General features: G+C 31.7%; 1 long non-coding RNA gene across 1 annotated transcript; it reads right to left on the bottom strand.

The window, feature by feature from the left end:
* Positions 1-1,866: 1,866 nt before the first annotated feature.
* Positions 1,867-11,723, bottom strand: LOC148621431 (uncharacterized). The gene is made up of 3 exons (XR_015920851.1): positions 11,610-11,723; positions 11,125-11,239; positions 1,867-3,238 (listed from the first exon to the last, which is right to left on the bottom strand). It is a non-coding gene; the product is annotated as an uncharacterized LOC148621431 (long non-coding RNA).
* Between the last annotated feature and the right edge of the window lie 3,992 nt (positions 11,724-15,715).

Below are 15,715 nucleotides of genomic sequence, written 5' to 3'. Positions count from 1 at the left end.
AAATTCTAGTAATGAATTTAAGTTTTAAAATTCGGTTAACCTCTAATAAATGTTTGTTTAATAAAAAAAAATAATTTGTATATGAAACGCTTAGCTCGGGGTACATTTTTATTCCTCCAATACGTCTAGAAATGTATAAGTAAAAATACAAATTAGAGCCGATTAAAATCAGTGAAGTGACAAGTAAAGCGTTTGATGAAATAGATAATATTCCTGTTCCAACATGGATACCTCAAGGTGACCAGCAACATACCATTTCTAATTAGTGAAGCGAACCGACTTCGCCAGAGGAAAATCAAAAATGAAAATATTTTTGAATAAATTTTATAGCAGGTCTATTGACTTTGACGTGAGATTTCAAAACATTGAGATTAAATCTACGGATTTAAAGGAAATAAAATAAATTGGTTTTTATTTAGACGAGTAATCCGGACCGAAAATTGAAATAAACCATAAAACTACCTTTCATTTGGGCCCTTTCCTTACATAACAACAAAATCTTAAAGATTGAATAATATTCAAATCCAATTCGCATTTCGCCACATGTAAAAAAAAAGTTTTAAGCCAAAGAAGACGTTTAATTATAGTTCCACTAAATAAAAAATAGAATTTTAACTTTTTAGTGGAATTATATTAGTCATTATCTGAGAATAAATATTCCTTTTTTTCAAAAAGAGGGGTTAACAACGAGAAGATGTAGCGCATCCACTTTACTCTGAAGGAACGCTACACCTCGAGACAAAATTGTGAATATATCCATGACAGTCTATCTCAGTTCTTATTAAGAAACTTACATGGCTAAATATATACACAGATAACGTTCTATATGTACACATTAATGATCTATCACTTTCAATGATTAGTTTGAAAGTTGTACTAAGCTTTGTGATTTCTACCGTGAAACGATCTAAAGGCCATTAATGACAAAGGAACTTGCCCAAAATGTCAGAATTAACATTAAAAATCAGGTCTAGTTTTTTTCACATGATTCATCTATATCAGTGGGTTGTATGTGAACAGTGGTAAAACATTGTAATGGGGAGGGGTGGTATACCGTATACAAGTCTATTTACTATAAGAAGAACAAAATTAACTGCACTAATTTGCGATATGAAAATACATCAAGGGTAAAACTGCAATTGTTATGAATGATATTCTTGACAACATGATAGAATTTCCACGTCCTATAAAATTTAAGAACAATCTTGAGATTATATGTTTGTCAAGAAATTTATGCAAAATATTAAAACATAATTTTAATGATGAAATCATACTTATCATTAATTATTACATGTATATTCAATTTTCGTTATAATATATGAAATAATAATATTTAAAGTTAGAAAAAAGATTCAAATTTACGAATTTATAGTTAATAGTTCTGAGTACAAGTATATAACAAACATACCTGGATTAATGTAAGAAGTGATCTGTACATATTCCGAATGTGATTATGGTCGATTGGCTTCAATATATACCCGGGGGAAGAGGAAGACCGAAGAACAGGAAGTCAAAACATGGAGAAAAAGACGACTGTCGGCCTCGAGGTATACCAAAACACTGTCAAAGGTTGATAACTGATCGCCAGAGAACATGTTTATGAGTCAATATAAATTTTTACAGTTAATAATTATGGACCATTTACATGTACTTGTCCAATGCGAGAAATCTAGAAACAGTTACTAATGCTTAAAATAACAATTACATGTATGGAGATTTATTCATTCATTGATACATGGATATCAATATTTTAATAAATATTTGTGTATGTATTCATTCAAGAAAAATAACATTAGTGCCTTTAAGTCATACAATATTGTACAGAAAATAGTATCTTAGCTGAATGGAAACAGGACTTTCCTTGATCATTACTATTCACTATTCACTATGATAGATATCTAATTAAAAGTCTAAGTCGAAAATCAAAATTACAAAGACGAAATACCAACTTACACACAAATAATTTCCTCATATGATATTTACAAATGTACTTCCCATTTCCAGATACTTTGTAAATAAAAAAGTCAAAATAGTTAAACAAAAATAGAAAAAAAGAGGCAATGTTATATGGTCAAACAATGTCAAAAAGTGCCACCAAACCTCCCCAAAACTGATTTATCATTCATTATAATTAATTGTATTTTTTAAATGATCATTCGCATGGAATGCTAAAGAGGACTTTGTTAGGTCAAGACAGTTTAAGAAGTGAAATATAAAAAAATATCGTATAAACTACGATGGATAAAAAAAAAATCAGCGTAAGAACAACAAATGCCAAATCGCAACTGAAAGAAATTTAATTAAAACTTAACACACACTCACATACAAACCCTAAATAACTAGGTGTGACGTTTGGGTACGAGTGAAAAATAAATTTATACAACAAAAATAATAAACCAATTCAATAGTTAAAATCATTTACTCATCGACTGCTAAAAGTCGTCCCAGCATCTTAGTGTTATAAGACCAGGTTCCATATGACAATTTCTTATCTTAAAAAGACATCTTAAACAAAATCAACTTTGCAGCAAGTTTTTGCCTTCATGTTTTCTAGATTTTGCAGACGCCATCGTTTCGACTATTTGAAAACTATTGCACAGAAGTAACAGCGGAAACATGAATTATGGTGTTAAATATATTCAGACATGCGGGTTTTCGAAAAATTGACATATTTTTTAAATAGGAACCCGACTGCTACAGCAGTTGATGAGTGCAGTTAAATTTAACTGAACAAAAGAATAACGGATGCCACAGAAAGAACACCTTGCAAGAAAAAAAAAGACAATATAATACATACTGAGAATTAACAATGGAATATTTGACCATCTATAGCAATAAAATAGAAAAAATAATCTTATTAATGAAAAAAAACATTATATCAATGGATCTATATCCTCGAAACAACTTCTGAAATATATGCCGCCGAATTTTCATTTCAATGCTACTCAGTGCTGATGTATGGTAAATGGTCTAGAGCAATACAATCGTAACGATCATGTAGGTACGAGCCTACACACACAATATTCCTGCATCTTTTTTTTCACATTCGTCTCTTTGGCACATTTCCCATTTTAATATTTTCGTCTTGACATATGATAATATTTCCTTTTCATTCATTCTTTTGTATTTCAGAGCTGGTTGTTGTATAGTCAAAAGTCCAGCAAGTGGGTCTAGAGTGACCCCAGACCCCTCGTCGACTTGTTTGTACCTGATCAACCTTAGTCTAGCTACGCCGATGCTGTATGAAAAAAAAGACCCTTTACAACAAGGTGAAGTCATTATACTTCATTGAAGTTGCGAGCGATTGAAGCGCGAGATAAAACCGACTTGACCATATTTTAACAGGTATACACTCCATTATAATATGATGTATTATAAAATTAGAACATCATAATTAAAATCATGAGAAAATAAAACAAAATGGTTTACAGGATTGTATTGGAGATGAAGTGCTATTTTACTAAACGACAATCAAAATAAAATTATAACATACCAAGAGGCAAATATTGTGAAGTGACATTTTACCAAATGGCAAGCAAGTTGAATTGGCAATTCAGATGAAATTGTACTCTACCAAGTAGCCAGAATCTGCTAAATGACAAGTAAGAGGAATTTATGACTAACAATGTTGCAAGCAAAATGAATTTACTTCTTACCAAGTTGCAAAAAGTGTGACGAGAAATGCAGTGCTATTCTATCAAATGGCAAGCGAGAAGAAATTGTGGCCTTTGAAATGGAGAGGAAGACAAAATTAAATGCTTCTTGGGACAATTTCATAATACTAGGCCACTGAAAATACTACACAATAAAAGTAAAATGAAATTACGTTGAGACTATTAAGCGAAATGGAAGACAACCCGGCCCATCTACATGTGGCAGTAAAGAATTAATGATGACCTTGCACACTATAAATCTACAAATGAAATATATTATACCAACGAAATAAAAAAAGTGTTTGAAATTCAAAGAGATAATTCGCGAAATAGAGGTGGAAATGATATCCATGGTATCAGACACAAATTAAAGCAGCACGTTTTTGTTTTACTCTGCAATAACAATAGAATTGATTACATGTGGCATGACTGATGAACAACTACAAAAGGCAGAACGAAACATTTTATTACAAAAATATTTGTGTAAAACTGACCAAAAAATTTGGTTTTTGGATACATTTTTGAAATACTTCCAGTAACGACCATATTACTATTACCGACATTTATTCATGTTCATTTACTGTGTGTACAAATATTCTACCTAATCCTACTATAATTATGCATGTCTACAAAATGAGTCGAGAATTGCAAGTGTGAACGCTTACATCAGCTATTCACGATTGTCTCGTGCACAAACTACATTCAAGAGTCCAAACAGTCTGTTTCATTCAAGATGTTACAGCACATACCGAACCTGCAATAGTTTTATCATAAATGTGGTATTATAACGACGCATCTGTAAATTAAGTTTGTTTGAGGAAAAAATATTTATGGAAATTATTGCTTGCAATGAAAATTACATAGAGACAGAAATACGAAAAAGTTGAAATCATAACTGGATCTTTATATAAATGTACTTGCCAATAACAAATTTAGGAAAACCCTTTTTCTAAAATTATGAAGATAACTTCTCAAGTAAAAACGAACGTTTACAATTTTCTCTACGACGAAAGTACCAAGACCCATTTAAGTAGTTAACGCCAAAGAAAGTACACAAATATTTTGAATTGACATGATTTTGTCAATTGTTACATAGGAAGTAAAGCTGATATGTTTGCCTCGTGTAAGATATCACACCCTTTAAACATCAAAATTTCAATTAAAGTGTATCAAGTATCACTGACTGCTGGTGTGAAATACATAAAAAAGAGGTTCAAATGTCGATCATAATATGATGAATCCAGTGGTCGTCAAGTTAATGTGCCGCGATCTTATCACTGTTCTACATAAATCATCGTATAAAAGGTATAGTAATCTGAACAAAGACTTCGATTTTGACTTCAAATTTTCACAAAATGTGCAATTCGTTTCTCGTTATATATGTCGCTGAATGAGTTGAAGAATATACATGTCAATTTGTAGAGATAGGTGGGAAATTAGGCAAATTAAGGCAGTAGGCCTAGGGTATGGGACATAACTCTTGAAATCAGTGATAGGTTTGTATAATATTCAATTTCACCAAAGCATATCAAGCTTTTATTTGAAACAGAATAAAATCAGTCCAAGTTACTTTGATGCTTACATGAGATTGATGTAAAATGGTGAATATAAACGTTTCAATGATTTGTATGAGTTGTGTCCCTTACCCTAGGTCTACCTCATTAAGGTAGATTGAATATGCTCTAAATGCTTGTTTTTGTTTTTGTTATTTTTTTATTCTATGTAAAACAAAGTCAAGCAAATACAAATTGCTTGTTTCCATTTGTAGAGGATATTTGAAATCAAGTTCACAAGACAAAATATACTATCAACCAGTAGTAGATAACTTGACACCCAAAGGTTACAACGTCTGAAATATTGCTGAATATGATTTTTTACAACGGTAAACGAATTATTTAAAACACACCCAGTTGACTTCATTTTCAAAACCAAATAAAAAAAAGATATGAAGGCTGCTGGCAATACAAATTATTTGAATTACAATTTCAGATCTTAAATTTGATTTATATTGCCTCAAAATATAGGAAAATGTTAAAAATGAATATTTCGCTTGTTGCCTATTCTTTCATCTGGTTTTCACTTAGTAAATGTGTTTTCCGAAGGTGTGGGTGGAGTGATTTGCACTTCGTTGAACGGAGTCTGAATATTTCAGTTAACTACCAAAGCATGTCGAGTCTGCCAATCAACACTTTAAATCTAAAGATGTAAATAAAAATTAATAAAATAAAATAAAACAAACTTAACATGACGGCAAATGAACATGCAAAATGTTATAAATTTATGACTTTGTCGAATAGAACCGATGCATGAAATTGTACTCTTAAGAGAAGCCTTTATGTTATATTTGTATCTTTCCTATTAATTCGACAAATGTCAATAATTATCATGATTATATTTATAAGACTTAAAACGCCCTCCGCATCATCTACATATACAAAAGCCGAGAAATGCATTCAGCACACATGCACTTCTAATCAAGTCATGACACGCCATCTTAGTTCATACGAGGTTAATCCTGTTACATCCATCCAAAGTTTTTTAATCCGATTGTTCTGAGTTTTAAACTTGTATAAGATGCGAGACGTTGAAATGAAAAACTTGCAATGAGTTTAGAATACTGATTAAAATTAGGTCTGAAAAATGAATTGAACAAGAATCGACACGGATGGGAGGAAAATTGAGACGTGCCAAGGCTAATGTATAGATAGCTTAAACCATGATAGAAACTTTTGATTGAAAAGTTGATGGAAAAAGTTATTTCCTCTTCGCTTGAATGAAGTCCTTTTACCATATTTATCAAGCGAAAGCGGTTCTCCCGCCCAAAGAACTCGGTCGATGGAGAGGTTGGTAGAACCATATCTGTCACTATGTCATGCTGCTGTCTGTCATAAATCAAGTAAAGGTGACGAAAACCGACATGGAAGAAAACAGATACAGACAACAAGGAACATAAAGTAACTAATATAAAACATACAAAGTAACAAAAGTAAATGAGTAACTCGGACTCCACTAAAATTAACAGGAGCATGGGGCAGGTGCACCGGTAGGGTAAGCGTCCTCTGTTTTTCTAGAAACACCTGCCGAGTTGCTCATAAAATGTCAAGTCCGGGGTAGACGAAAGAGGAGAGGAAAACTATGACACGTTGAACAAACCAGTTTACATGGCGCAGATGGATACACCGTAACAATCCACGAGTTCATGATGACAACCATAAAACTTCTGTAGTGATTACTTCAATCTTGAAGCAACAAAACCCTGTTCCAGAAGCTGGCTGTCATGTAAACATCAGCTCGAAACCTATAAAGTGTTTTCTTCATCTGAGTTTAGAAGTATAGCAAAGACTAAAGCCTATTAGAAAGAACTTTAAAACATCGTCTTTTGTCAACATTTTTTTCTGCAGTAACTTGTACACTATCAGTGATAGCGATTGGTATAATACATGCCATTAAGAGTTCTAGGTTCCACTTCCGAAAAGAAACTTAAATGAAGATCCTTTTCGGGACATATTCAAGTGAGTTTGAGATTATCTTACACAAAAGACGCCGAAGAGCATCTATTCCAAATTATGGGAAAATAGGTTTGAATCGTATAAAAAGTGAAAAGCCTGAAAAGTAGCTTGCTAGTGAATAGTGAATCAGATAAACAAGAAACAAATGACCTATATTTACTACACTAAGGGAACCATGCGACAATTATCAAACCGCGACAAACAAAAAATTAACTCATTACATTGATAATGTTTGGATCGAATCGTCACAATGGTTTCAATCGATATATTGTAAAAAGTTTCTTTTGAAGTCCTCAAAATTGTTAATGAATTGTCTTCTTAATTGGTTCGTCTTCCATTAGAACATAGATCCATAGCATGTCTGGTGCTTTACGACATAATGTGATTTTCCGTTTGATAAAGGGTTCTTTAGTGAGGGACTTGGGCGATGCACGCGGAGGTACATCTAGGAACATGGCTAATAGTTACACACAAAATGATGTAATGTGCGTAAAATAGACCCAAGAATGCAAGGGATATTAAAATATTAAATGTATAACTCCCAAAACATAAATTCCAGAAAGTCTGAAATGAAAGAGTCAAACAGAAACCAATATGCTTTATTCTTTGTTGTACCATAAATTTAACGAGTTATAAATAATATGTTTACAACAGTGACTAGAAGAAGTAGTACGGTGTAAACTGACTAATTCAAAAATCCTTATCAATTTTCATATGGGAATAAGTTTGTGTAGTTTACCCTGAGATGAGAGTTAGTCAAAGTCATGCATTGCAATAATGAATGGTAAATAAGAACACAAAGTTGCAATAAGTAGTGATGTATCTTAGTGCAAACAGCCTTTTCAAATATTTAAATAGTTTATAATCAGCAAACCTTTACGTTTAGTAAAAGGAGTCAGATGGTCCGATTAAAAAAGTACATTAAATTGTATAAAATAATTGGACAAAAAAAGTTCAAGGAAGCTATACTAATACAATAAATTTCATGTCTTAAAGCCAGGACATAATTTGTGTTGCCATCAGTACCCATATTTAAAGACCAGTTCGTTAAAGCAGATTATTTATTGAATTATAAGTTTGCAAAGTCTAAGAACATAGACATTACAGTGTGCTATCTAAATGTTTGAAGTAGAACAAGACATGCTTCAAAGTTACTATGTTCATTATTTAATACATAATTGAGACAAAAATTATCAATTAAAAATCATCAGAGAAAACACGGTTCGCTTGTATGAGTATATTTTGATGACTTTAAATCAGGAACATATATAGTTATTGGAAATTAGTGCCTGTTCTGTCGCCCCTTGCGTGAACAAAATATTAGCTATTAGTTTATTTCAATTTAAAAAAGCACTTGGAAATAAAATATCAAATAAGACACACGCTTCTGAAAATTTCGAAACGAAGTACCCAAATATGTAATATGTTTTCGAAACCAATGAGAAGGAGAAGGGGTGATAAAAATGTCCCAAAAATTATTAATCACTAAGTGTTGAAATATTTAATTGTTTATTTGGAGACTTGAATCCATCACAAATGAGAAAATATAAAAACTTCTGATACTTTTTGCATTAAAAGGACAAGAAAATTGTTTGAAGTTTACAAAAATTGAAATATTCTGTCAATTTTGTACTTTTGTTCGCTTTACGGTCATAATTTTGACAAGGAAATAGTGTCCACACCCAAAACACAACTTCATTTTTTTGAATACATTTATTGAAACATAGTTTGTCATATGTGAAAATGTAAAGTTATTTCTTGGGTGTGGACATAGTTTCTGGAGGTAAATATGTCCAAAAAACATCCAAGTTATAACTTTCATTAGCTTTTGTTAAATGACGTAAAATTGTGGCACATTATGACGTCATTCCAATGAACTTATTTCGCAAAACATTCTCTTTTCTAATATTTATATTACAATGTTTTATGCTATTAGAACATAAATGACATTTTTGAGCGATATTCGTAGCCGAATGCCCTCTTACATCTTTGTGAATTTTGTTTTTATGTAGCTTGAACCACTCGGTTGGTTTATATGTCTGTTTCCATAATCCTTAAAACGCATTTAAAGGTATAAAATTTAGAGAATTTTCAAAAAGCGCTCGTCGAGTTACGAAGAGTTAATGCACATTTCAAGCTCCAAAAAGCTGGCACTTACAAAAGTTTAATAAGAAAATTATTAAATGATAAACTATAGCAAAGAATAGCAATGCCATTATTTGTATCTATCCCTTTTAATTATATATTTAAAACCCTCCAGTAAAACAATGTCAATAACACAGAAGAGTCATGAAACGTAATAGAATTCATTACCAGACATAACACAAGCAACTCGGCAACATGTTCTAGAAAAAATAGAGGATGTGTTCCCAACCGGTACACCTATTCCATGCATCCAGGATTTGGTGGCTTCTTGATGCTCATTTACTTTCAGTTATTCAATACATCCTTTTCAAATCATTGAACTACAATTTGTGTTTTTAAAAACGAAAAGAATCGAAATAGAAAGCCAAATACAGCACCAAGAAGTTATACCATGTGTTATACAAGGAATGAGGTCTTGGTGTTTTATGCATTTTAAAATTTGTTTCTTATTTTTACCCATAATCATGGACTTTTGATTTTCCTTAAAAAGTAATTCCCCTTAAATTTTCACTTTTCATACAATATAGTTGCCTCTTGGAAGTAGAAATACCAATACTAAACCAAAATCTTCAGAATGAACCATTGTATCATGAGAAGGTTATCCACATCACTGTTAAGATTTATTCAAGAGGAATTTTCATTACCTGAATTCATGAACAAAAGAGATGCCCTTATTTTCAGCAACATTTTACCCAATAGTCAAACTTGTGTTACGTCAACGAAGCAGACCATGAGGACTGATGAATGTCCATTAACTTGAAAGGGACACAAAATGATGTAACAAACATTAAGGTGATTTTTTCCCTTTATGCAGAAATATCAGTTTCATTTGAAACAACGATATTGAAGACGGTGCTTTTACTAAAACAAATTTGATATTTTTTTTGTAGGAATATTTGCAAGAATTTTTGGAATATAGAAAGTCTTACAATAACTACCATTTCAACAATACGTCCATTTTGATGTACTAGTGGTGTAATATATGGAGTTTCATTAAGCAAAACAACACAATTCTAATCAAACCACTTCATTCTTACTGTCACTATTTGGAAGGCAGATGGACAAAAATGATTTAAATAATATAAGATGTACGAAATGGTCCACTTAGTGTTTTTGAAGTACCAAGAAAAAAATAAACTGTGCACATGAAATAGTAATCAAGGTTATAGTAGTAATAAAAAAATGTAAGACCAGACATTGAAAACAGACATACACAACATAGAACATAAAGTAACTAAAATGAACATATAGGTAACAAACATAAACCAAAACCTACTATAATTATAATACATAAGCGGACTAATAATTTTTAAATCGTGCTGTTATAGTGAAAAATGTATGTCCACAGTATTTAAACTAAATATTACTACCAATTGACACATAAAGTATTATATTTACAATATTCAAAAGCCAAACATCAGCTCCAAATTATGTTAAAATTTCAATGATAAAATAAAAACATTTACGACTAGTTTAAAATTTGATGGGGATTAAATACTAGAAATTAGAAATAACGATGTATCATATTTACAAAATTTAAAAGCCAAACATCAGCTCTAAATTATGTTAAAATTTCAATGATAAAATAAAAGCATTTACAACTAGTTTTGTAACAACAAAAATTTGATGGGGATTAAATACTAGAAATTAGAAATAACGATGTAAATGTTCGTGTTAATCTGACGAGAAAACACCCGGGGGCTGAAAGTCTTCGATCTTAATGATGGATGTGTATTGGCGTGTCTGATCAAAGTTTCATAGTCGAAGAATTCAGGAAATGTCCTCCACGTTAGTTATGATATAATAATTTTCCCTACCTCTAGACGTTGACGTGGCCTAATGGACTTCAAAATGGCGGGAATTAGTATCATGCACGTGGTATTTATAGTCTGCTATCGGCAAACTGGTAAGACATGTCTGCTGTTGGCACTTCTGGAAACATCAATTCAAGCAGCTACAGATTTCACATGCATAAACAGGAACATCCATGCCATTAATGTGTTAATCACAAATTTTGAAATGAATATAAAAAATCGTCAGATTACATGCAAATTGAAACCACTGATACACGCAATATTTCAGACGTCTGCGTCTATACTTAAAATATTAAAGAAGCTATTGGCAGCCTTGAAATCGCCGCAGTTTGTAAATGTTCAAAAATATTATAACGTAAAAATTATCTGTATAGAAATTTATAAGCGCCTTAGATATACAAAAGATGAACTTTCTTAACCCCATTGTCAGATTATGAACTTTACGCATTAGAGCAGTTATAAAATCTAATCCAAAAATGCAGTCTGACCTTCAATTTTTGTTGTCTAAGTTTGATGAACTTCCAAACCCAGTAGTCCTAAAAGTATTTGATATCAGACTTCCAAAATAAAGATAATAAAACCTTTGGACAACTTTTTGTAACCGCTCTGATGGAGCGTATTTAAAACATTCCTTATTAAACATAAAATACCACATTTGATACAGGAAAATTATAACTCCAAACAAATTTATATAGCCTTTAGACGCGGCAAACTTTATTATCAATATTTTGATTATTTTCCTAAGCTATAAGATGAGAAATAGCAAGGCAATCAACACATATTTATATAAATGCACCCATGGGTATCGATGTGAAGAAAAACATTAACATAAAGTGAATGTGGTCTTTTGTGGAGCTGCCTTGACGGGCTTCGCATAAATTGGGCTGTATTCAAAAGGCCACTTAAGTCGATCGATTCCTTTAACACAAAATTTTCATTTTAGATCATTTGTGCGTTCTTCCGTTCAAAGATCATTTAGTAGTTTGACTCCATATAAAATACATTTCGACTAATAAATTAAAGTAAGAGTGAATAGGAATTAAAAGCTATTTCCTGTGAAAGACACTTTCGTCAATTTGGTGAAGGAGAAATTTGCTTGCAAAGGTATTTTTTTACATCACAGATAAACCACGCATGATGGGAAATATCCACACTGTACCAACCTTTTTTTGCTAATTAATATCCATCAGTAAGCATTAAAAAAGAGGAAAAAACTAACAAAAGTTATTAAATATTAACTGAAATACCAGTTAATCAGAATATTCAGTCTATATAATTCCATCATCGATTGAAAAAATAAATTAAAAACAACTGTAATGCTTTTAAAAATATTTGAGAGGACTTTTCACCATCAACGAAGCATTTCAGATCAATCAGGACGTGTTAGTTAAACAATTTTGCTAATATGTTTGTTTTCATTGTTTTTACACTATGATATCAATCATTAGATGTAACGGGGCTTCACGAATTAAATTTCAAATTTCTGATATTCATTTATGAAAAAACCTAAAAAAAAATATCTGCAAACTCGCATTCGAGATGAATTAACGAATTTCAACAAAAAAGGGACACGATATTAATCATAATCACTCTTACGGAGTAGACCTAGGGTAAGGGACACAACTCTTATAAATCATTTGAATGTTTGTTTCAAAGGAAAACTTGAAAGGCTTTGAGGAAATTAAATATAATACAAACACACCACTGATTTCAAAAATGATGTCCCTTCCCCTAGGGCCTTAAACCAAATAATTTTTAAAAGCTTAAGTTCTCTGACATTATTCAAGTCAAACGTCGCGTAAAATCATTCCTATTTTCCCGACTTTACAAGATTCTCGCATTTTCTGAGAGGGATGGCTGCAGCGTCAATTTCGAACGTCAGACGCTGTTTCGGAGCTTGTAAAGCTCTAGCCGTATGAGCCTTCACAAAACGGGAGAGATATTAGGTGCTCAGTAATGGTAAGCATTTCCTGCTATGTTGAAAAGAAGGTTCAACGCCGGAGCCCGTAAACATCCGAAATTTGCTTCTGCCGTTATTGAATTGTTTTACTTTTATTTGTACCAATACATAATAGAAAACGAATAAGCCAAGAAACGAATCTCTCGAAGTTTGTATACCAGAAATAAAGCAGCTTGAAAATGTTTTCATTAGAAAGGGGTCACTGAACCGCATTTTCAGTCATCATCAATTACTTTCTTACAAATAAAGTACAATAGAAAATAGAATTCTGATTCACCGTACATCCTATATAATTGTATTTTACCTTTTTAATTTCCAGTTTTTTGTTTTGCAAAAAAATGCAAATACTTGAACTGGCTAGGTTTTTTTTAAATATTTTTTTCAGTCTATAATGAAGAAAGTTATTTCATTTCTACCGATCAATAAAGGCATTAAAATTAGATTTACCTTATTTTCCCTGTAATCCCAGCTTGAGATTATCATCGATGAACATCAGATTGTCTGCATTTCAAGCTCTGTATTGTCCAACATGGTGTTCAGGGAATTCTTAGAAAATAGAAGCATATTTCATTTATTTTTTGGGTAGTGGGTGTAGAAATATTTTGCAAACATACAAACTGTTTGCATCATTATTTTTAATGATACTTATTTTTTAATACACTTTAATATATTTAAGGCATAATGTAACACTGTTTACCCACTGTCGCAAATCGTTTTTCATCAAAGCTTACTTCTATAAATTTCTTCAAGTCCCTCTTCTATGTGTTTAGGCCACAACCTTTCTAATCTATTTCTATTTAAGAGATAGAGGAAGTTACAGGAATATTTTACCCTACCGGTGCACATCTCTAGTCTTTATTTTTATGATTACCGCTCGAATCTTGGTTTTCTTGATCACTCTTTTATTCCGAACTTAGTATGTTTTTAATTTATTTCTCCTTTAGCTATTATTTTAATAGTACTACTTAAGTTGAGATCATGAATTACTTGATTGATTTGGTGTGCCTGTTTCCAATGTAATGACTGAATAATCTTAGTACAATCGAAAATGACACTATCAATATGCACCATTTTTTCTAAGAATAAGAAAGTTATTTCAAACTTTTGCTCCCTGTTGCTTTGTGGTTGTCATTAATTAATGTTAGAATGCAGAAGCTATATAAAAACTTAAAGCATTTATTTTTTATTAATTGCGAAATTTGAAAATATTCAAGTCATTTGGGAGATATACGCTTTGTGTCTGGAACGTCATTAATTTTGAAGATGTGATTGTAATAGATTTTAATTATTTCTCATCATTTTTATTTCAACTATTACCGCTGTAATTATATGTTGAAAGTTATAACACAAATGTGTGCACTGCTTTAAAAATTTAAAACAGGGTTTTCATTAAAAGAGAACTATTATATTTTATGTTATTCTATTGAAAATTGCACGTAAAACTTAATTCGTGCACAGTTGTATCTAAAAGAAATCTAGTTTATCTTCAGTTGTTGATAATACATTCTAATCATTAATATTTCCATGGTGTAAATCTTTTCTACGTGATAATACCGTAAATCTGTCTAGTGTCTGCAATTTGTTTTCATCACCAATGTTATAATCTTGCTTGTTTTCTGTTTTGTTTTGTTATTTTTGTTTGTTGAAGAGGGCTCATTTGGACGTTTCCATGGTCTTTTTAAAAACAATTTGAAATCATGAATATATTTGGCGTTTTCAGTGACTCTGATACATTCATTTTATTCATTTTTGTACCTAAAATTCTCCCAAAGTCTTCTAGTTTTTTGTGGCGTTTCTTCAAGCCATCAACTAGAAATGTTATTTGATCCGCAAAATATTCATATAAATATACGTTTTTTTCGAACGTGAGTTTCATTTGATTGTTATCTGATCGCACAGTCTTTGACTAAGTTTCCTATACAATCGTTGTTGTTCCCGACATTGGTGATGCATTTCTATTACTTAATGTGTCACGTGATGATATTTCCTACATGCGATGACGAATCATCATAAAAACAACAGGTTTTTCATTTGACATTAGAACAACATGTATTACTGATATGCATTTGCTTTGCCATTGCGTGTAACCAAATGTCGATATCAGTTTTTTTTTCTACTTTCTTGTTAGTCTCGTACTCACTATATATGAGTGGTACTTTTGTATTTAGAAGCCACTGGGTCGATGCCACTGATGAAGGACCAAAGGCCTCGAGGGTGCACACAAACCAAGTAGTCAGACCTGTCCGACCAAGAACTATATAGCTTGAAATTCGAAATCCCTTAGCGCGGAGGCTCCATCGCTTGCATTAAACATAGACTTCAACAATATTGCTCCTTTGTCATATTCCGATAGAACTTATCAGTGTTAGATTTAGCATCCTATTTCGATATTTTTGGCTTTGAAATTTTCTCGTGTACAACTTGTTGTGAATCTTGTTTTGCTATGTTTACAATGAAAGGTTACTCCTAAAAAACTACATACGGAAATTTACAAATGCAATACGATCAGTATTTTGTATTTATCGCATAAGTCAAAAGGAACACATTTTACGAGACTTTTAATCTTACGAGCCTAATCAAGGCACGTGTACCATTTAATCGTTTTTACTGTAATGAAGAGAGATAACTCGAACT

Source organism: Perna viridis, chromosome 3 (genome assembly GCF_037379345.1).
Source record: "Perna viridis isolate PV_CMFRI_1.1 ecotype Kerala chromosome 3, ASM3737934v1, whole genome shotgun sequence".
NCBI classification, from domain to species: Eukaryota; Metazoa; Mollusca; class Bivalvia; order Mytilida; family Mytilidae; genus Perna; species Perna viridis.
Note: the sequence above shows the minus strand (reverse complement) of the source record. Positions and strands in the feature narration are given on the sequence as shown.